General features: G+C 42.6%; 1 gene segment (V, D, J or C); it reads right to left on the bottom strand.

Annotated features, from left to right (window-relative positions):
• Nucleotides 1-20244: 20244 nt before the first annotated feature.
• Nucleotides 20245-23006, bottom strand: LOC310992294 (Ig kappa-b4 chain C region-like). The segment is given in 3 exons: nt 22977-23006; nt 21654-21759; nt 20245-20736 (listed from the first exon to the last, which is right to left on the bottom strand).
• Nucleotides 23007-23385: the final 379 nt, after the last annotated feature.

Raw genomic sequence — 23385 nt, 5'->3', positions numbered from 1 at the left:
GGCTAGAAGCACAATGAGCGTTATATATTATTAATATGAAGTGCTTGTTTTGCACATGATCCGTTTGATCCCAGAAAGGAAAAAAGGATCAATGTGCAGCCTCCGTTTCCTTTCTGATTGCGTCTGTCTGTCTGTTCGGAGTGGTAGAGAGAGAGAGAAAGAAGCCAATCCACCTGTCTGTATACCTGTCTGTAATGTAAGTTTGATTTGATATGAGTGTCATGGTTTAATTATGGACACTAATGAGCGCACAGCAGTGCGTAAAAGTCGTGCGTAATGACAGCTCCTCGTTGGTGAAACACAATAAACTGCACCTCTTCTTCCACGTGTGTCTTATTGACAGGTGGAGCCTATATGAATAATTATATACATAGATGCATAGTGAACGGTAGGAATGGAGAGTTGGACTAATGCTAACTAGTCCAGTTCGAACCAATGAGGACCTCCCATTAGTTCGAACTCTCATTACTCCGATTGTCGGACCAATGGGAGGTCGAACTAATGGGAAGTCGGACTAATGGGAGGTCGGACCAGTGCCATGGACCCTGCCAGTCAGCCTCTCAAACTGCTGCCTCTCTCGCGTGCGGGCGCACCGCACGTAGACACACGTGAGAAAAAAATATATAATAATAAAAAAAATTTTAATAAGTGCGATTAAAATGTGTTAATTTTTTTAACGCGTTAATTTTTGTGTAATTAATTAATCGTAATTAACGCGATAAAGTCCCGGCCCTAGTTATTACATACAGTTACATAGGTAATTACACTGTAATTTATTAGGTAGATACACAGGAACAAGGACCCCTTAAAATAAAGTGTTACCAAAATTAGTAATGTATAATAATTTCCTAGGTTGACCATTTGCATATAAGCCTACATTTTCCACAAATACTTTTTAGTGTACACATCCAATAACATTTTCATCGTTGATGCCACGTTGATTAGGCTGTACTACATAGATTACTCCAGGCCTATGTGGAGTGTGTGTGGCGCTGTAGCGCTGCCACACACACACATAAACACTTCACACAGAGAAGAAGACGGAGAGTCCCTGTTGAAATTCAATAGACGAAGAAGTCCCCCGCTGTCTTCAAACTCAAACATGGATTAAATGTTGACAGAGTAAATATGACCATCAGTGATGATTAAACAGACGTGATTCAGCCGCAGCGTCTGAGCGACCTGACGGTAGTCGGCCGTTGTTGTTGTTACGTCCATAGACTGTCAGTGTGTAGCTGCTGTAGCTGTGTGTGTCTCAGGTTACAGGTAGAGCGGTGGGGGGCATGACATCATCGTTTCAGAAAAAATCAGTTTTGGGTGTCCAGACGAAAACACTGGGGCGGCGTTTTCAGATTTTCCCACTCTGGGACATGTTTAAAAAAAATACCGTTTTCACCCCGATAAAGTATTTATCCGGATTCAAAAAGGCCGTATCCGTCTGGACCGGGGCCCTGAGTGAGTGACAGCGCTGTACGCTGTACTCAGATATGTGTGGCGGCCTGGGAAAACCCTTCACATGGTGGGATTTTGACTTTTTCAGTTTTTGATATTTCCATAAACTAGAAGTTCTCAGCTATTCAGAATTGTTTGAATAACTGAGATAGCCCTTTCAGATCAAAAGTTACGGGCATATTAATCTATTATGACCCAAAAACTTAAAAGTGAGAAAAATGGCTTTAAACCTGAGGATTCCGGAACCAGTTTAGCTCTTTTCACCTAGTTGTTACTACATAGTAATAACCTTATACATCCTATTTTGAACTACCAAGTGTTATATATCATTTTTATCAGCACAAACAGGTGCTATAAGCTATGTAATCAGAAATCACTTTAGGGGACTTTATGTATACCAAAATGGCCACAAAGCTGAACTACCAAACAGATTGCTATTCTGCAATATTCTACAATCAGTCAGATGTCACAACACTTGACCTGTGTGTGTGTGTGTGTGTGTGTGTGTGTGTGTGTGTGTGTGTGTGTGTGTGTGTGTGTGTGTGTGTGTGTGTGTGTGTGTGTGTGTGTGCGCGCGCGTGTGCGTGTGCGTCAAATGATTATGGCACACAAAACAGGTTTAACAGTCGGTCTCTGCTAGAAGTCCCGCCTCTAACCTGAATATCGATCTCCGATTGGCTCTGTCGTTTCTCGCTAACGTACATGTGATTGGCTGTCCCCGCTGTCACTCTGTCTGCTTGTAAAAATTACCTGCTCTTTGGTCGGACGGGACAGGAGGTCACAGTGCTTGAATCTGCAACCGCGAATGTAAGTTGTCAACATGTTCAGCATCTGTTCTGCCTGTGTCACGTTAGCTAGACGGATTTTAACATCAGTGGTGTAATTTACATGAACATTTGTGTTTGTGTCCGTCTGTCTGTCTGTCTGTATGTTTGCGTGCGTGCGTGCGTGCGTGTGCGCTCTGCCTGTGTGTCTGTGCTTGGTAATAAGGATGTCAAAGAAAAGGAAAATGGACATAAGACACTTCTTTATAAGTTAAAATGTAAGTTACTTCAATGGTTTCTAACTGTAGAGCCTCAACAATACAGATAATGAATAAAAGCCAATATTTAAAGGTGTTCAGAAATGGCCGTTTGACCTGTTTTCGCGTGATCCCAGTTGTCGCACGAGTTTACCTGAGTAAGGAAAACGAATTTGATTGGTCGTTATCGTTACCAGATTCCAGATGCTCATGTAATTCTATACATCCATATTTTTACACGTAAGTGTGTGAAAGTAAAAGCCTTTTTTACTCAGGCAATAACTGTACCATCAAGCCCTATGATCATTGTATCCCTAATGTATCTGTTCATGTCATGATGCATCAGCATATTTTTGTCAGGTGGCAGACAGTAGAGAGGCTGGAGGAGATGGAGAAGGAGAGACCAGAGGAGGTAGAGGAGAACAGATGAAGGAGGAGAGGCAGGGAGGGGTAGAGAAAGAGGAGATGGAGGAGAGAGGCTGGAAATTCACAGGTGAGGTTGAATAATGATGGATGTGTTAGTCATGATGATGCACAGTTGACTTCAGCAGAACAGACGTGACAATTCAAATATGATAAATCACAATGAAACATTTTAATAATTATTTAACCATTCATTAATTAACCATTGAACATTTAACAATTTAACAATGTAACCATTCAGTTGAACCACTGAACCACTAAACCATTGAATTCACATAACAATCAGATCAGGCAGGTCAATACAAAACAATACAACAGCAAAACAGGATATGAATTTCATTTACATTAAATAGCATAACAATATCATTTTACATTTCATTCATCTACTCTTAGTTTAGTTAATTTATGTTATGTTTTATTTTTTATGTAAGAAACAATCAATATATAATAATAATAATAATTTACTATACAGTGCTGGGGTGTAAGGGAAGCCCATTCATTCATCCATCAGTTAATTCTCTACTCTTCATCTTGGTATGAAGCCCTAGGTTTCGGTACAGTTGGACGAGGGCAGGTGATATCTTGGGATTCCTCAGCAGTGAAGGGCCGGATCTCCTCATACAGGTACCACTGCCGCTTCGCATCCAGCCCTTTGGGAATGATGATGGAAGGCATTTCAGAGGAGAGGGACACTCCATCTCTGAGCAGATTCTGCTGTGTCACGTCGCTGTCACTGAACTCCTTGATGTTCAACGTGCCTGAGCCTTCAGTAAAGTGGAAGTGGTGGTTCCGCTTGATCCCCACCACTTTCTTGAAGTAAACACAGAGGAATCTCATCCAGTCGAAGGTTGGTACAATGACCTCCCCACCCTCAGTGCCACAGCTTTGTGCTACATTGACATGTGAGGATTGCTCAACCACATGTGCAATGTCACTGATGCAGTCCACCTTCGTTTTTCTGAAGAGGCGCTTCACCAAGCCAAAGCACCAGTCACAGCTGAACTTGGTGTGTCCAGTCATCAAGAAGGACAGTGTGATGTGTTTGTGTTGTCCAGTCAGAACCCGCCACATCAGGTACCACATCATGCAGGAGTTTTTGTTTTGTCCGCTGCAGTTGTCTGCATGGAGATGCACATGGGTTTCTCCTAGCCCATAGTTTTCAAAGAAGTAGTGCAGCATTGATACCACACAGTTGGCACCCTTGCCTGTCTGGCAGCTCTCATCCAGGAGAAAGTTCACCTGCTTGGGGAACGCCTCACATGCAACCCCAAAAAGGCCACACTTCCGGGGACATTTGAAATATACAGGACCAGGCTGCAAAGGATTGGATGGGAAATGAACTTGCTGTGCAAAATCAAAACTGTAGTGCATTTTCCCAGAGAAACTGCAGGGTGGGTGTGGACCAATATTGGCACCAGGAGGCATATATTCCTTGACCTCTTTACATACATTCTGGTAAAGGGATCTTTCCATGGTAGCCCTCCGCAAGTGTTCCTCCATCTCATGCACAGCCTCGCTCTTCTCACTGTCAGGAAAATTTGCTGCACGGGCCAGTTTTGCCACTCCTGACTGACAATACCAGCTGAGATCAGTGGCCGGACGCATGGTGGTGACAAATGGCACTAACTGCTGCCATAGCTTCGTGAATGTTCTGTATGACACAACTCGTTTGCCACCACCTGCAGCAGCACAGCAGTACTGAGTGTAGCACAGTTTGCTGCAGTTGGTCGGCAGGAGTTTGAGGTCAGATTTCCAGTGCCTCGGTGTGCGCCCAGGAAGGATTATGGCATTGACCTCAGCGTAGTTTATAATGAAGTCCACAACAGCTCTGGTGTCATCAAACTTTAAAGCGTTGGGAGGGAGCCTCTTCTTCGACTTGTGGACCCTAGCTTCCACTCCAGATGCCTTGTAGTGCTTGATCAAAGCATTAAGCTTGTCCTGCCCAATACCGTGAATGTACCTGAAGACTTCCCTGCATATCCTGTATCCGTGGTGGTAGTAATCTGTGCGTTGGGCTTTGCGCTCTGTTTGCTTTTTTTTTTATCGCACAGTCTCTATAGACAGATGCATGCCACAGCAAAGTTTGGCCAGGATTGCAATGTCAAGCTCCTCATGAGACAAACCCAAATATTGCAGGCGGACATGAAGTAGCTCTTCCTGGGTAAATTGTGTGTGACAGGACTGGCCCTCATTCAGGTTGCAACAGCAGTTGCATTTAGCGTTGGAATTGCCCACATCTCCACGATCAGCAGGGAAGATCTGATCAGCCAGGTTCTCAATAGGGTGTGACTCTGTGAAAATCAAATTAAACGTTTTTATTTTATTTATTTTTTCATTTTAGCTATGTTTGCCTAGTTGTTAATACATAGTAATAACGCTACAATCCAGTGTATCCAGAACAAACAGTTGCTGTAAACTATGTGATCTGTGTGTGTGTGTGTGTGTGTGTATGAGAGAGAGAGAGAGAGAGAGAGAGAGAGAGAGAGAGAGAGAGAGAGAGAGAGAGAGAGAGAGAGAGAGAGAGAGAGAGAGAGAGAGAGAGAGAGAGCTACAGTGTTTCTGTATGTCTTCTCTTATTTTCAGGACCCAAACAACAACAGTATGAAGCTTGTTGAGCTTGATTGTCCCTAACTTAATTATCTTTTCCTGTATTCACTATGATTGCTAACAAGATATAGGCCTATAGTACCTGTTGAACAGACGTGACAATTAAAATATGATAAATCACAATGAAACATTGTAGTCGATTATTTAACCATGTAATGTGTGTAGTGTATGTCCTAGGCCTACTCAATATAACTATAAATAAACAGTTTGTTTGCCAAGCATCTTGACACAGATTCAATTAGTTAGTAGCCTAATGTTTGGCTAGCTAAGCTCTATAGGCAGTAGGATAAGTGGACGTCATCATCATTATTATATTATTTTAAACTTGAAAAATGGTCTCACCTTGCTCTTCATCATTTGTGATGTTCCCTTCATCCTCTTCGGGCGCTACATTGACATCCAGATGGGATCTCTTGGGAGAAGGACTGTAACGGTTTTCCCCACCACTGTCAGACTCACTATCATCTTCATCTCGCACAGATTGAGTTGTAAAATAATTATCAATCATTTCTTTCAACTGATCTGCCCTGGCTATATTAGACATATTAATAGCTGCCAATTCGTTAAGCCAACTCGCTATATCCTGTGACGCTGCCATCTCTTTTTTTTCCCTCTCACCGGTCGATGTTTTTTTTCTTCTCTCTCTCTCTCTCACCCACTTTGACAGCTAGACACTAACTGTCAAATTTTCGCGGGGTTGGTCATCCCCGAGGAAAAAACAACACGTCACAGCCCACTTTCTCCTGTCTCTCTACGTCCTCCATCCCTATTGGATATGTGGATAGTAAACAGGAAGTTTATGTGAGGGTATCTTTTCCACCCGGCATTTCATGAATGAAATGATGTAGGCAATCATTTTCCTAGTAGCGGATGGCCAGCTGACCAGATCGACAGCTACGTGTAACGTTACTTCAGTCATAGTAAGTTACGATTCATAGCCTACTGTTTAATGCACTGTCTGCGCTGTACATGCTACCGGGAGTTGCCTACCGGTTTGTGGTTTGTTTGCTTGCGTGTGCAAAGGGCAAAGCGGTCAGGTGTTTTCTTAGTCTGTTCGTCTTTTCAGTAAGGGTATGTGAGGGACTACGGAAGCGCATTACATTCAAAGGAAAAAAAATAGACAGTAATAAAGACTTTATTAGATATGCAAGTTATGTTGTGAGCACCAGTAAACCGGGAATAACACAGCCAGCCTGCCCCCTGTTATAACTAAGCTGTTGATATGTAGCTGAGTCATAGCAGCTTCTGACACCACATGGCCACACATTTTTAAATGAAATTTTAATGAGTAATTATGAGTATCTACTGTTTTAATGCTGTTTTATTGTTTTATATATTTTATTTTGGATTCTGATTCTAATTTTATTTTTACATAGGGTCTTTAAGGATCTGTGAAGATGCTTACAAATGGAAATGCAGCGGCACTATGTTGAGAGCATGTGTTGTGAGGAGGACACAGCATGATGTGTTGAGGACAGCTCCAGTTGACTGACTCTGTGTGTTTGCATATGTGTCCTTCCTCTCTGCTCCCAGCCGTTAAGAGGCCAGTGTTGATCAGTGTGTGTCCAGGCCTTTCACAGCCACTGACACCACAGCAGCACAATGATGATGTCTGGGACTCTACTGCTGGCCACCCTGGGGCTCCTTGTTCAGGGTGAGACTCTCTGCTGAAAACTTTGCTTCAGGATGGAACCAGCTTCACCACAATCATCTTCTGCTATGATGGAGAAACACTCCAACCAGCAGCATTCACCTTCTTCCATCTATTCTCCATCTTCAACAAATCATCCTCTTCTGTTTGGATCTTGATCTTTCTCCAAGATGGATTTGTCTCAATAACTCTTCTCCTCTTTTTCATGCTTTACAGGTTCATCAGGAGAAATCACTGTGACTCAGACTCCTGGATCTCAGTCTGTTGTTCCAGGTCAGACTGTCTCTATCAGATGTCAAACCAGTTCAAGTGTTAGTTATGGCCTCCACTGGTACCTTCAGAAACCTGGAGAAGCTCCTAAACTCCTGATTTATGCTGCTGATGACCGTTACTCTGGAGTTTCAGATCGTTTTAGTGGAAGTGGACGTGGGACTGACTTCACTCTGAGCATCAGTAGAGTTCAGGCTGAAGACTCAGGAGTTTACTACTGTCAGCAGAGTGGCAGCTTCCCATTCACACAGTGAAAAAGCGTCGTACAAAAACCTCCCTCAGCTGCAGAGGAACTGATCTGACTCAACAGCTGCACTGAAACTACAACAACACAAGTTGAACTCAAACATAGTTAATAATGATCCACTCTGAACATTTGAAAATCACATATTTAACTAAACACTATTTACTGTTAATACACTGATTCTAATCAAGTTTGAACCAATCTGCTCAACATCAACAAAAAGCTCAGATGAAGTTTGATGACATGAACACTGAAAGAAAGAAGATTGATTTTCCTGTCAACATGGACTCATTTGTTGATGAAATTCATTCTGACATTTGATTGGCCTACAATTAAATATCATATAGAAATGAATATATTTACATATAAAATGAGCTATTATTTGACTCTTAGACATTTGAGTCATGCTGTGTTTTGTATTTCACACAACAAGGAATGTTTCAGACACTTTTTGATTTCTTTCATTGATTCTAATAGTTTCTGCATCTTTGTGGATCAGCTCATCAGCTCATCAACATGTGTCAATATTTAGGATTGAGAAAACTCTGCAGCAACAATAGAGGAGACACATGAAGGCATAGTATTGATACTGATCAATCAATCAATAATGACAAGTTGTGAGTTTATACACACCACAGGACAAACTTACAGTATATATGGACATATATTTGACATCATCTCAGACTTTCTCTGTCAACTCATCACACAGGAATAAGAAGTCGTCATGGAAACGTTGAATGAAAACACATGAAAACAAGTGATGTGATGATGAGATTTTTATTGTGTGTAAAGACAGAAACAACATTGAAACAGTGAGAGAAGCTGCTAAATCTTGTTAGTGAAACATGTGAAATGAGAGAGAGAGAGCAGCAGAGGAAAAGCAGCAGCAGAGTCCCAGTGATCAGCTCAGGACTGGGAACACTGGTCTCTCCTCAGTGTCTCTGAGAGCCCAGTCTGGGAGCCCTGGGTGGCCTCACAGGTCACAGAGCCCAGCTTCCTCCACTGGTCTGCAGGGAGCCTCAGGGTGCTGCTCCAGCTGTAGAGGCCGTCCTTCCCCAGCACCCCGGGGCTCCTGCTCTCCTCCCAGCTGCTGCTGCTGCTGCTGCCGCTGCTGCTGCCGTCCACCTTCCAGACCAGACTCCAGTCTGAGGGGAAGCCCTTGTTGGCCAGGCACATGAGCGTGGCCTTCCCCTGCTGCTGCAGCTCCTCACTGGAGGGGGGCAGCACCGTCAGGGTGGGACGGGTATCACCTAGGAGACACAGACCACAACCTGTCAATCCAACAGCAGCAACTTGGACACCTTTACTGTGAGAGAGCTGCTTTTGTCCTTGAAGGAGTTTCTGTCAGATGTTTTTCTGCTCCACCAGTCACTCACTCACACATTGTTTCACTTCCCTTCAAGAAGCCTGTCATGCACATCAGCACAGAGACAATCATCATACAGTTTGACCTGAAACATATCAAACTAGACTAGAAATACATCAATCTTATTTAGGAAACAATCAGACATTTTCTGTCAGTTTGATTTTCAGGTGCAAACATTTGTCAAATCATTTGACAACGATCAAATGTTCCTCGAGTGGAAAATACTCCTCATTGAACAAACTCTTAAAATGAGTTAAATGAACAATGGAAACTGTGAATCACACGTTTCAAAAGGATCTCAAAACTAATACTACTACTACTAAACAATATATTAAAAAACAAATGATGTTTGACCATTTCTACAGTTCAACTTCAATTCAATCATGGCAGGCATACAACAAGAAAACTTGAGAAAAGAGATTTACATTTAACTCCATGATTAAGAAGGAGAAATAAAAACACAAATATGAAAACTATACTTAAAGCAGAAGTAAGCGATATTTTTGTGTTAATATAAGTCTTAAATAGTTCTATCTTCCGACAGCAATCACTTACATAGAGTGTTTGGACTGAAACACGGGTCTCTCAGTCCCTCTGCTCTGCTCTGAGCCGAGGAGAAAACTTTTCTCGTATCCTACAGTTTTTATCCAATGAGGAGAGAGAACGGCATGCAGGGCTGTGTGTGCAGCCAAGGGATGCGCCTGAATGCGGTGACGTAGGGACGAGGACTGTTATGGTGCATTCAAGGCAACTCTAACTCGTGTTTTTCCGACCTGTGAAGTCGTACCAGTTCGATCTGGTACGAGTTCACGGGTCGGAAGTTACGAGTGGCCGTTATAGTGACTTTCACAGGTAAAACAGGTCGGAAAAACACGAGTGGGTTGCCTGAAACGCTACAAAGTCGTAAGTCGTGACTTGAAGCTGTAATTTACGGTTTCAAAAGCCTGCCTGGAACACAGCATTAGCCAAAACGACCGGATCGCTTACTTCTGCTTTAATAAAATAAAAGATTGTATTTTCTAAAAACAAAAAAAAAGAAATAATCTTTTTAGTATTTTTGCAGAAACTTACTTCCAACATCCAGTCTGGTTCCTCCACCAAAAGTCCACCACAGTGATACAAAGTCATTGAGCCGTCGTACAAAAACCTCTGACTGTAGAGACACGGCTCTCTGACTCTGTCACACTGAACTACTCTTATCTACAAGATTTTATCATCAAACTTTAACATCAATGTTTTGTATCTGTTTCTTTATCGTTTATCCTCTTTATGTTGCAAAATTTGAAGTCATCAGATGTTTTTAAAGGAATGAATATTTTTGGATCCTAAAACTGAAATGTTTTCACTTTCCAAAAAATCAGGAAAGTATGTACTTTTCTTAGCTATTTTAGGATTGAACAAATTAAATTAAATTACATTTAAAAAAACTATGAAATATTGACTTACTTCCAACATCCAGTCTGGTTCCTCCACCGAACGTGTACCACAGTGATACAAAGTCATTGAGCCGTCGTACAAAAACCTCTGACTGTAGAAACACGGCTCTCTGACTCTGAAACAAACAAACTCACCATAATTAGTCTGTTTGTAACATTTTGGCAGCTGATGTGAGAAATGACAACAACACAGTAGAAAAAGGACAACATGTATTGTCAATTTTTAATATTTGTTCATTTTAAGAAAAATCAACATTTTCAAAAATGTTTGATGACATGAGAAAAATATGATCGGAATTAAAGAAGCTCAAGCAGGTAAAACCTAAAGAGCATTTCAAAAAACACTTCCTGATCAATACACTGATCAGCTGATTGATCCATTGATAATCATGATGATGAGACTGATCCCAGTCCCTGTTGGAGTCAGTCAGAGCATTTCCATAGAGAGCCACTTTGCATCAGCAGCACCATGCTCCAGTGCTCTGGGAGAGTTTATAGTCCTGAGAGTTGAAGACTGGATGACTGACAGCTGTCCTTCATGACAACACAAGACACAGAAATCCTCCTCATCAAAAACATGACTTTGGTCTCCGTCCTCATCTGGACTCTCCTCTGCTGCTGCTTCACAGGTAAAGTCCAGAGAATCCAACTCCTCTATCAACATCTGTCCCTCTGAAATGAAGCCCACAAAACCAGGACTCTGTTTGATGTTTCTGTCTCTGTGTCCTCAGAGTCCAGAGGTCAGGTCACAGTGACTCAGTCTGGAGCAGTGAGCTCTGCTGTCGGAGCCTCAGCCACCATCACCTGTAGAACCAGTCCTGCTGTATATAGAGCTGGTAGTATCCATGTCTTAGCCTGGTACCAGCAGAAAGAAGGAGAAGCTCCTAAACTGCTCATTTACTATGCAACTTCTAGACAATCAGGGATTCCAGGTCGTTTTACAGGCAGTGGATCATACTCTGACTTCACTCTGAGCATCAGTGGAGTCCAGGCTGAAGATGCAGCAGTTTACTACTGTCAGAGTCTTCATGTTATCAACAGTCAGAATGTGTTGACACAGTGAAAAAGCGTCGTACAAAAACCTCCCTCAGTCAAAGTGAACAGAAACTGAAGTGACTGCTGCAGCTGGAAGATACTGCAGAGACTGATACAGTTCACTGAGGACACACACACACACACACACACACACACACACACACACACACACACACACACACACACAGCAGTTTCTCTTCCTCCATTAGCCACCAGACCTTCTCTAAAGACTCTAAGGGCGTATTCACACCAGGCTCGTTTGGTCCGCTTGAAACAGACTTTTCCTCTGGTGCGGACCTTTTGAGGAGGTGTAAATACAAACCAGCGGACTCTGGGTCTCGGTTCACTTGTTTGATCTGCACCAGAGTCTGAAACGAACCCTGGTGCGTTTTGTGTACGGTGTGAATGCCAAACCGAACCTTTCCCGAACCAAATGCAAAATCCAAGCGCCTTTTTGGATTCAACAGGCTTCCGTTGTTGTCAGAAAATGTGGAAATGATCAACAATGAGCCGTGGGTCAACATGGAGCTCAGATAGACACGCTGCCTCCTTGATATCTGGTCAGTGGAAAACATTTATCAGATGCTGGAGAGGACGCACCCGTCACCGTTAAGGATGCACATTCTTAATATTTTTTTTTAACTGATAACAGAAAGTCGTTCTCCGATTAATAACCGTCAACAGAAATAAATGTGACTAGGCTTAAATGCCGATCAGCAACGCGGCATCCTGAGAGAATGATTATGTTTTTTTGTTTTGTTTTTTGCTGTGTCGTCCTTTTTTTCTTTCTTTTTTTTAGCGCACCATCCTTCAGACGCACATGCAGACGTCTGTGTGTTTGTTGTCTGACCATCCTTCACAGGGACGGCTGCATAACGGCCACATAGCCTCCAAGTGATGAAGAAGCACAGGACAGGTGCAACTGGAAATACTACCAAATTGAAAGGGCAGCAAGAAACGCAGTCATGACCTCTTTTCATGGAAGATCCCGCTGATCATTTTTATCCAATGATTGAGCGACTGTGGGATACACGTGCTGTTGTTTACAAAGTTGATCTGCTTGTGAAAAAATGCAATGTGAATACAAACCACACCAAGTAAAAAAATTTTAGTCCGCACCAAAGCAAGTGAACTACCGGACTTTCCTGGTGTGAATACGCCCTAAGTCTTTCATTAGAGTAGAATCATTCAAATCAATGAACCAATTGTTCTTTATCATTCTGATGAACATAGTTTTTACATCACAGTCCAAACTTCCCTCCAACTTTCTTCTCCTGCTCAGGTGAGCAGCCATTTTATCCTGAGCCAGAAGAAAGTTGAGGAGTTTTTTTTTTTTTTTTTTTTTATTAAGCACAAACAATATCATTTAAAACATCATAGCTGGGATGTATAAAGGGGAGGTATGAAACCCAAAACGGCGTATATAAAAACATATTCAAAAACCAAATTTGTTACAGTTTAAAAACAATAATATAGGAAAATAAATAAACAATAATAAGGAGTTGACCTTTGACCCATTAGTTTCTTTCTGTAGCTGCAGCCCAAGATGAAGATGTGTTGAGTAAAAACCTCTCCATACATAGAAAACAGCCTGTGTAAAAACACAAGCAGAGGCTGCAGCCTGCTGCAGTCCAGGAGACAATGGTAGAGTCTGTCTGAGGGGACAGAATGGACACCTTCCATCAACACTGGGCTTTCAAACACACACTAAAACATTGACAGCAAGCGGCCCATGTTAGACTCTCCACTGTAGCCTCCAAGCCTTTTAGTTCACATTGCTTTGTACCGTGCTCTCCATGAAGGCTCCACTCCTGGATGGAGAGCCAGGTGGAGCCTCCATGGTGAGTCAGCCCCACCTTTCAGCTTGTCTCTGTCCATCACTTTGACCAGGAGGTTGGACATGACTTTTCCTGCTGTGTTAGAGAGACGTATGGGTCCTGACACACCGTGCTCTAAAAACCAACCACAACAGTCTTTAAGATCCAGAGCCAGGCTCTCTACAGGAAAAGGATCTGTGTCACTGTACATGAACAGCTAGACCTAAATCTGTTTTGTTGTCTTGTTGTCAGGTGACATACATACATGCACGCATCTGAACCTTCAGATCGTGGATTAGAAGCTAATGATAACATTTGTTATTTTTTTTGTTACATTGTTCAATCATGGCATTGTTTATTGTGTCTAGTCGTTTAATCTTTGACACATTTTGATACGTCTTGTATTTGTTGTATCTTATGTTTCCTCTGTGTGTGATGGAAGGATGTGCGTCAGAGCCACTCCCCACCTCTAACGAATTTTCTCTCTTTATTATGGAATACTATAAATATTATATCGTCAATGTTTATTTATCTCTGTGATATATTCGATATGTTTATTATTTATTTTCGATAGTAGGTGTATAGTTTGTTGGAAGATATCTCTTTGATTGGGAGTTGGTGCGTCACTCAGCCACTCCCTAAGATGGCTCTCAGCCACTATCGAATGTTTGCCTGATGAAGGTCATGTAGACCGAAACGTTGCAGCAATAAATATTCTATGAAGCAAGTTATTCAGTGTGCGGGACTCCACTTTCTTTTCATAAACTCTGACCCTACCAACAGCACAGTGACATGAATTTATTGGTAGAAAAATGAATCATGACTATATATCAGAGTGGACTCATTCATCAACATGAACATATCTAGTTGTATCATCTGCATACAGAGGAACCCTAACCCTGCTGTACCATTGACCTACACAGTCCAAACTATCAACAGCTGTGTTGATCCACTGACTGTCTCAGTAACAGCTTCTGATCTCTCAGAACCAGCTCAACTGGCTGCTGTGCTCTCCAATAGGCTGAGTAGAGAAGCTGTGGGATGTTCAAGACTCAACGTTCAACAACACAAATGTTGTTGCTTTGTGATCAGCTCCAAAGATCCAACAGAGACTTTGTGACAGTTGTGTTTGAAATGGAGCAGCACTATGTTGAGAGCATGTGTTGTGAGGAGGACACAGCATGATGTGTTGAGGACAGCTCCAGTTGACTGACTCTGTGTGTTTGCATATGTGTCCTTCCTCTCTGCTCCCAGCCGTTAAGAGGCCAGTGTTGATCAGTGTGTGTCCAGGCCTTTCACAGCCACTGACACCACAGCAGCACAATGATGATGTCTGGGACTCTACTGCTGGCCACCCTGGGGCTCCTTGTTCAGGGTGAGACTCTCTGCTGAAAACTTTGCTTCAGGATGGAACCAGCTTCACCACAATCATCTTCTGCTATGATGGAGAAACACTCCAACCAGCAGCATTCACCTTCTTCCATCTATTCTCCATCTTCAACAAATCATCCTCTTCTGTTTGGATCTTGATCTTTCTCCAAGATGGATTTGTCTCAATAACTCTTCTCCTCTTTTTCATGCTTTACAGGTTCATCAGGAGAAATCATCCTGACTCAGACTCCTGGATCTCAGTCTGTTGTTCCAGGTCAGACTGTCTCTATCAGATGTCAAACCAGTTCAAGTGTTGGTAGCTACCTCCACTGGTACCTTCAGAAACCTGGAGGAGCTCCTAAACTCCTGATTTATAGAGCTACAAGCCGTCAGTCTGGAGTTTCAGATCGTTTTAGTGGAAGTGGACGTGGGACTGACTTCACTCTGAGCATCAGTAGAGTTCAGGCTGAAGACTCAGGAGTTTACTACTGTCAGCAGGGTTACAGCGGGTTCACACAGTGAAAAAGCGTCGTACAAAAACCTCCCTCAGCTGCAGAGGAACTGATCTGACTCAACAGCTGCACTGAAACTACAACAACACAAGTTGAACTCAAACATAGTTAATAATGATCCACTCTGAACATTTGAAAATCACATATTTAACTAAACACTATTTACTGTTAATACACTGATTCAAATCAAGTTTGAACCAATCTGCTCAACATCAACAAAAAGCTCAGATGAAGTTTGATGACATGAACACTGAAAGAAAGAAGATTGATTTTCCTGTCAACATGGACTCATTTGTTGATGAAATTCATTCTGACATTTGATTGGCCTACAATTAAATATCATATAGAAATGAATATATTTACATATAAAATGAGCTATTATTGACTCTTAGACATTTGAGTCATGCTGTGTTTTGTATTTCACACAACAAGGAATGTTTCAGACACTTTGTGATTTCTTTCATTTTTTCTAATAGTTTCTGCATCTTTGTGGATCAGCTCATCAACATGTGTCAATATTTAGGATTGAGAAAACTCTGCAGCAACAATAGAGGAGACACATGAAGGCATAGTATTGATACTGATCAATCAATCAATAATGACAAGTTGTGAGTTTATACACACCACAGGACAAATTTACAGTATATATGGACATATATTTGACATCATCTCAGACTTTCTCTGTCAACTCATCACACAGGAATAATAAGTCGTCATGGAAACGTTGAATGAAAACACATGAAAACAAGTGATGTGATGATGAGATTTTTATTGTGTGTAAAGACAGAAACAACATTGAAACAGTGAGAGAAGCTGCTAAATCTTGTTAGTGAAACATGTGAAATGAGAGAGAGAGAGCAGCAGAGGAAAAGCAGCAGCAGAGTCCCAGTGATCAGCTCAGGACTGGGAACACTGGTCTCTCCTCAGTGTCTCTGAGAGCCCAGTCTGGGAGCCCTGGGTGGCCTCACAGGTCACAGAGCCCAGCTTCCTCCACTGGTCTGCAGGGAGCCTCAGGGTGCTGCTCCAGCTGTAGAGGCCGTCCTTCCCCAGCACCCCGGGGCTCCTGCTCTCCTCCCAGCTGCTGCTGCTGCTGCTGCTGCTGCTGCTGCCGTCCACCTTCCAGACCAGACTCCAGTCTGAGGGGAAGCCCTTGTTGGCCAGGCACATGAGCGTGGCCTTCCCCTGCTGCTGCAGCTCCTCACTGGAGGGGGGCAGCACCGTCAGGGTGGGGGCCACATCACCTAGGAGACACACACACCACATCAAGAAAGTTTTGGTTCAGTTTTTCACTTCCCTTTCTCAGCACAGTAACCATAGCAACCGACAGGCATCACTGCTGAACCATGGCAACAGACAGGTTTCAGTACTAAAGATAAAAAGGTCAAAGTTCCTCTCATGTCTTCATGTTTCATCTGGATTTTTACACTTCAAATATCTATGAACAAATGTCAGAAATGTCAGATTGAAATAGTTTTACAGCGTCTGAAATATTATTGATGTAAAACACTAAAGACTGAGATGGAATCTGTTGACTTTGTTGATTCAAGGACATTATGAGCCACAAACAAGTGAGCAGCACATTTCAACATCACACATCTCTGAATCCAAAAGAAGCAGCTTCATGTGTTCAACAGGAGAAATGAAGAATCAAACAGAGAGTTGAAAGTCATCTGGATCAGCCCAGTGGAAATTGACATCTCCTCCAAATGTTCACACACAAATCACAAGCTGAAGTGATGAGACAATATTGAAGAGTTGATGAGAAACTTCCTTCCAACATCCAGTCTGGTTCCTCCACCGAACGTGTACCACAGTGATACAAAGTGACTGAGCCGTCGTACAAAAACCTCTGACTGTAGAGACACGGCTCTCTGACTCTGACAACAACACACTCTACTTAGCACTTCCTCTTTTTAAAATCTTAATATCTGACAAATATTTTTCTAAATAATAATTGTGTTTAAATATTTATATTTTTCAATGAATTCCACATCAAAGTTGATCTTCTAGCATCAAATACAAACAGACAAAAGGAGGTTTTACAATCAATTTAATTGCAGATTTTAATTCAAATCCATATAAAGTCACATATTTCCAATCAATACACTGATAATCTGATTGATCCATTGATAATCATGATGATGAGACTGATCCCAGTCCCTGTTGGAGTCAGTCAGAGCATTTCCATAGAGAGCCACTTTGCATCAGCAGCACCATGCTCCAGTGCTCTGGGAGAGTTTATAGTCCTGAGAGTTGAAGACTGGATGACTGACAGCTGTCCTTCATGACAACACAAGACACAGAAATCCTCCTCATCAAAAACATGACTTTGGTCTCCGTCCTCATCTGGACTCTCCTCTGCTGCTGCTTCACAGGTAAAGTCCAGAGAATCCAACTCCTCTATCAACATCTGTCCCTCTGAAATGAAGCCCACAAAACCAGGACTCTGTTTGATGTTTCTGTCTCTGTGTCCTCAGAGTCCAGAGGTCAGGTCACAGTGACTCAGTCTGGAGCAGTGAGCTCTGCTGTCGGAGCCTCAGCCACCATCACCTGTAGAGTCAGTCGTCAGGTTGCGAGCTGTAGCAGTGCTTATTGTTTAGCCTGGTACCAGCTGAAAGAAGGAGAAGCTCCTAAACTACTCATTTACTACACAAATCGAAGACAATCAGGGATTCCAGGTCGTTTTACAGGCAGTGGATCTGGGACTGACTTCACTCTGAGCATCAGTGGAGTCCAGGCTGAAGATGCAGCAGTTTACTACTGTCAGAGTTATCACAGTGGGAATGTGTTCACACAGTGAAAAAGCGTCGTACAAAAACCTCCCTCAGTCAAAGTGAACAGAAACTGAACTGATGCTGCAGCTGGAAGATACTGCAGAGACTGATACAGTTCACTGAGGACACACACAGTTGATGTCTTCATGTTGTAGCAGAACTTTTCTTTTCTTTCTCACATGTTTCTACATTGACACTATTTGATGAAACACATTCCACTTGTCTCTGGTCTCTGAAGCAGCTGTCCACAACAACAAACACATTACATCCATTACACTCTCACTGACAAAGTCAACACAGTCAACAAGTCAATACAAAACACACTTGTCCTCACATATTTACATGTTTTCTTTCATGAAACATTTCAGTTTCCCAGGTTAAACTCTGAACCTACCAACAGCACAGTCACATGAATTTATACATGATAGAAAAATGAAGCATGACTATATATCAGAGTGGACTCATTCAGCAACATGAACATATCTAGTTGTATCATCTGCATACAGAGGAACCCTAACCCTGCTGTACCATTGACCTACACAGTCCAAACTATCAACAGCTGTGTTGATCCACTGACTGTCTCAGTAACAGCTTCTGATGCTCTCAGAACCAGCTCAACTGGCTGCTGTGCTCTCCAATAGGCTGAGTAGAGAAGCTGTGGGATGTTCAAGACTCAACGTTCAACAACACAAATGTTGTTGCTTTGTGATCAGCTCCAAAGATCCAACAGAGACTTTGTGACAGTTGTGTTTGAAATGGAGCAGCACTATGTTGAGAGCATGTGTAGTGAGGAGGACACAGCATGATGTGTTGAGGACAGCTCCACTTGACTGACTCTGTGTGTTTGCATATGTGTCCTTCCTCTCTGCTCCCAGCCGTTAAGAGGCCAGTGTTGATCAGTGTGTGTCCAGGCCTTTCACAGCCACTGACACCACAGCAGCACAATGATGATGTCTGGGACTCTACTGCTGGCCACCCTGGGGCTCCTTGTTCAGGGTGAGACTCTCTGCTGAAAACTTTGCTTCAGGATGGAACCAGCTTCACCACAATCATCTTCTGCTATGATGGAGAAACACTCCAACCAGCAGCATTCACCTTCTTCCATCTATTCTCCATCTTCAACAAATCATCCTCTTCTGTTTGGATCTTGATCTTTCTCCAAGATGGATTTGTCTCAATAACTCTTCTCCTCTTTTTCATGCTTTACAGGTTCATCAGGAGAAATCACTGTGACTCAGACTCCTGGATCTCAGTCTGTTGTTCCAGGTCAGACTGTCTCTATCAGATGTCAAACCAGTTCAAGTGTTAGTAGCTTCCTCAGCTGGTACCTTCAGAAACCTGGAGAAGCTCCTAAACTCCTGATTTATAGAGCTACAAGCCGTCAGTCTGGAGTTTCAGATCGTTTTAGTGGAAGTGGACGTGGGACTGACTTCACTCTGAGCATCAGTAGAGTTCAGGCTGAAGACTCAGGAGTTTACTACTGTCAGCAGGGTAACAGCGGGTTCACACAGTGAAAAAGCGTCGTACAAAAACCTCCCTCAGCTGCAGAGGAACTGATCTGACTCAACAGCTGCACTGAAACTACAACAACACAAGTTGAACTCAAACATAGTTAATAATGATCCACTCTGAACATTTGAAAATCACATATTTAACTAAACACTATTTACTGTTAATACACTGATTCAAATCAAGTTTGAACCAATCTGCTCAACATCAACAAAAAGCTCAGATGAAGTTTGATGACATGAACACTGAAAGAAAGAAGATTGATTTTCCTGTCAACATGGACTCATTTGTTGATGAAATTCATTCTGACATTTGATTGGCCTACAATTAAATATCATATAGAAATAAATATATTTACATATAAAATGAGCTATTATTTGACTCTTAGACATTTGAGTCATGCTGTGTTTTGTATTTCACACAACAAGGAATGTTTCAGACACTTTTTGATTTCTTTCATTTTTTCTAATAGTTTCTGCATCTTTGTGGATCAGCTCATCAGCTCATCAACATGTGTCAATATTTAGGATTGAGAAAACTCTGCAGCAACAATAGAGGAGACACATGAAGACATAGTATTGATACTGATCAATCAATCAATAATGACAAGTTGTGAGTTTATACACACCACAGGACAAACTTACAGTATATATGGACATATATCTGACATCATCTCAGACTTTCTCTGTCAACTCATCACACAGGAATAAGAAGTCGTCATGGAAACGTTGAATGAAAACACATGAAAACAAGTGATGTGATGATGATATTTTTATTGTGTGTAAAGACAGAAACAACATTGAAACAGTGAGAGAAGCTGCTAAATCTTGTTAGTGAAACATGTGAAATGAGAGAGAGAGAGCAGCAGAGGAAAAGCAGCAGCAGAGTCCCAGTGATCAGCTCAGGACTGGGAACACTGGTCTCTCCTCAGTGTCTCTGAGAGCCCAGTCTGGGAGCCCTGGGTGGCCTCACAGGTCACAGAGCCCAGCTTCCTCCACTGGTCTGCAGGGAGCCTCAGGGTGCTGCTCCAGCTGTAGAGGCCGTCCTTCCCCAGCACCCCGGGGCTCCTGCTCTCCTCCCAGCTGCTGCTGCTGCTGCTGCTGCTGCTGCTGCTGCCGTCCACCTTCCAGACCAGACTCCAGTCTGAGGGGAAGCCCTTGTTGGCCAGGCACATGAGCGTGGCCTTCCCCTGCTGCTGCAGCTCCTCACTGGAGGGGGGCAGCACCGTCAGGGTGGGGGCCACATCACCTAGGAGACACACACACCACATCAACAAAGTTTTGGTTCAGTTTTTCACTTCCCTCTCTCAGCACAGTAACCATAGCAACCGACAGGCATCACTGCTGAACCATGGCAACAGACAGGTTTCAGTACTAAAGATAAAAAGGTCAAAGTTCCTCTCATGTCTTCATGTTTCATCTGGATTTTTACACTTCAAATATCTATGAACAAATGTCAGAAATGTCAGATTGAAATAGTTTTACAGCGTCTGAAATATTATTGATGTAAAACACTAAAGACTGAGATGGAATCTGTTGACTTTGTTGATTCAAGGACATTATGAGCCACAAACAAGTGAGCAGCACATTTCAACATCACACATCTCTGAATCCAAAAGAAGCAGCTTCATGTGTTCAACAGGAGAAATGAAGAATCAAACAGAGAATTGAAAGTCATCTGGATCAGCCCAGTGGAAATTGACATCTCCTCCAAATGTTCACACACACAAATCACAAGCTGAAGTGATGAGACAATATTGAAGAGTTGATGAGAAACTTCCTTCCAACATCCAGTCTGGTTCCTCCAGCAAAAGTCCAGCACAGTGATACAAAGTGACTGAGTGCTGCTCCAAAAAGCTCTCAGTGTAGAGAGACACGGCTCGGACTCTGTCTGACTCAACTCCAACTACAAGTCCTCAACTTTCTGTCCTCCAAACATCTGATGACATGATTTCTATTCTGGACCAAACACTGACAATGTTCTCATTCATCATTTACGCTTTAAAGACTCAACTCTAGTTTCTGATGTGGCCACAACATTTCAGGGAAAAAGATCAAGTCAATGAAGACGTCAAATCACACATTTTAGTTTCTAGATCCAAATCAAAGTGTGACAGACTAAATATTCTTAGTCACATAATAAAATACATCAAAAATTCTACTTACTTCCAACATCCAGTCTGGTTCCTCCACCGAACGTGTACCACAGTGATACAAAGTGACTGAGCCGTCGTACAAAAACCTCTGACTGTAGAGACACGGCTCTCTGACTCTGACAACAACACACTCTACTTAACACTTCCTCTTTTTAATAACTTTATATCTGACAATTAATCATATTTTTCTAAATAATAATTATGTTTAAATATTTATATTTTTCAGTTGATTTCAAATTAAAGTTGATCTTTCTAGCATCAAATACAAACAGACAAAAGGAGGTTTTACAATCAATTTAATTGCAGATTTTAATTCAAGTCCATATAAATTGAAATATTTCCAATCAATACACTGATCAACTGATTGATCCATTGATAACCATGATGATGAGACTGATCCCAGTCCCTGTTGGAGTCAGTCAGAGCATTTCCATAGAGAGCCACTTTGCATCAGCAGCACCATGCTCCAGTGCTCTGGGAGAGTTTATAGTCCTGAGAGTTGAAGACTGGATGACTGACAGCTGTCCTTCATGACAACACAAGACACAGAAATCCTCCTCATCAAAAACATGACTTTGGTCTCCGTCCTCATCTGGACTCTCCTCTGCTGCTGCTTCACAGGTAAAGTCCAGAGAATCCAACTCCTCTATCAACATCTGTCCCTCTGAAATGAAGCCCACAAAACCAGGACTCTGTTTGATGTTTCTGTCTCTGTGTCCTCAGAGTCCAGAGGTCAGGTCACAGTGACTCAGTCTGGAGCAGTGAGCTCTGCTGCCGGAGCCTCAGCCACCATCACCTGTATATTATGATGGTGCTGACCACATCTTATCCTGGTACCAGCAGAAAGAAGGAGAAGCTCCTAAACTGCTCATTTACTGGGCAAATCGTAGACAATCAGGGATTCCAGGTCGTTTTACAGGCAGTGGATCTGGGACTGACTTCACTCTGAGCATCAGTGGAGTCCAGGCTGAAGATGTAGCAGTTTACTACTGTCAGAGTTATCACTACATCAACAGTCAGTATGTGTTCACACAGTGAAAAAGCGTCGTACAAAAACCTCCCTCAGTCAAAGTGAACAGAAACTGAACTGATGCTGCAGCTGGAAGATACTGCAGAGACTGATACAGTTCACTGAGGACACACACACACACACACACACACACACACACACACACACACACACACACACACACACACACACACACACACGATGTCTTCATGTGTTGTAGCCAGTGTTGGGTAGTAACGCATTATTAGTAACGCCGTTACTTTTTTCAGTAACTAATAACGTAACGCGTTGTTCTTTTAAAATCAGTAACTCCGTTTCCGTTACCAAACGCTGCATTACACCGTTCCTTTCCATTCCTTTTGGTGAGGTTCTACAGCGGCACACACTTCCCATTACATTTCAGCGATTTTGAAGTTTCATTGAATTGAAAGAAAGACAGAGCACAGACACTAAGCACTTGGTGGCCGCCCTCTAGTGTCCCACACGTAATCAAACACGCTCCAGGAAGAGGACTGGACCGGTCAGGGCAGGGCAGGGCCAGAGCGATTCTCTGGGCATGGCATGACGGCGAGCTAAGGTAACTTTGTTAACGCAGCATCCGAGACCGAAGCTGTGTCCCAGTTCAGGCTGCAGCCTCTCAACTGGGACACAGCTCGAGAGTCACAGCGAGACACACAAGCACACACTCCACCTAGCAGCAGCGGTTGGAGTGCGACAGACGGACTCGAATTAT

Source organism: Trachurus trachurus (genome assembly GCF_905171665.1).
Source record: "Trachurus trachurus genome assembly, chromosome: 10".
NCBI lineage: Eukaryota > Metazoa > Chordata > Actinopteri > Carangiformes > Carangidae > Trachurus > Trachurus trachurus.
Note: the sequence above shows the minus strand (reverse complement) of the source record. Positions and strands in the feature narration are given on the sequence as shown.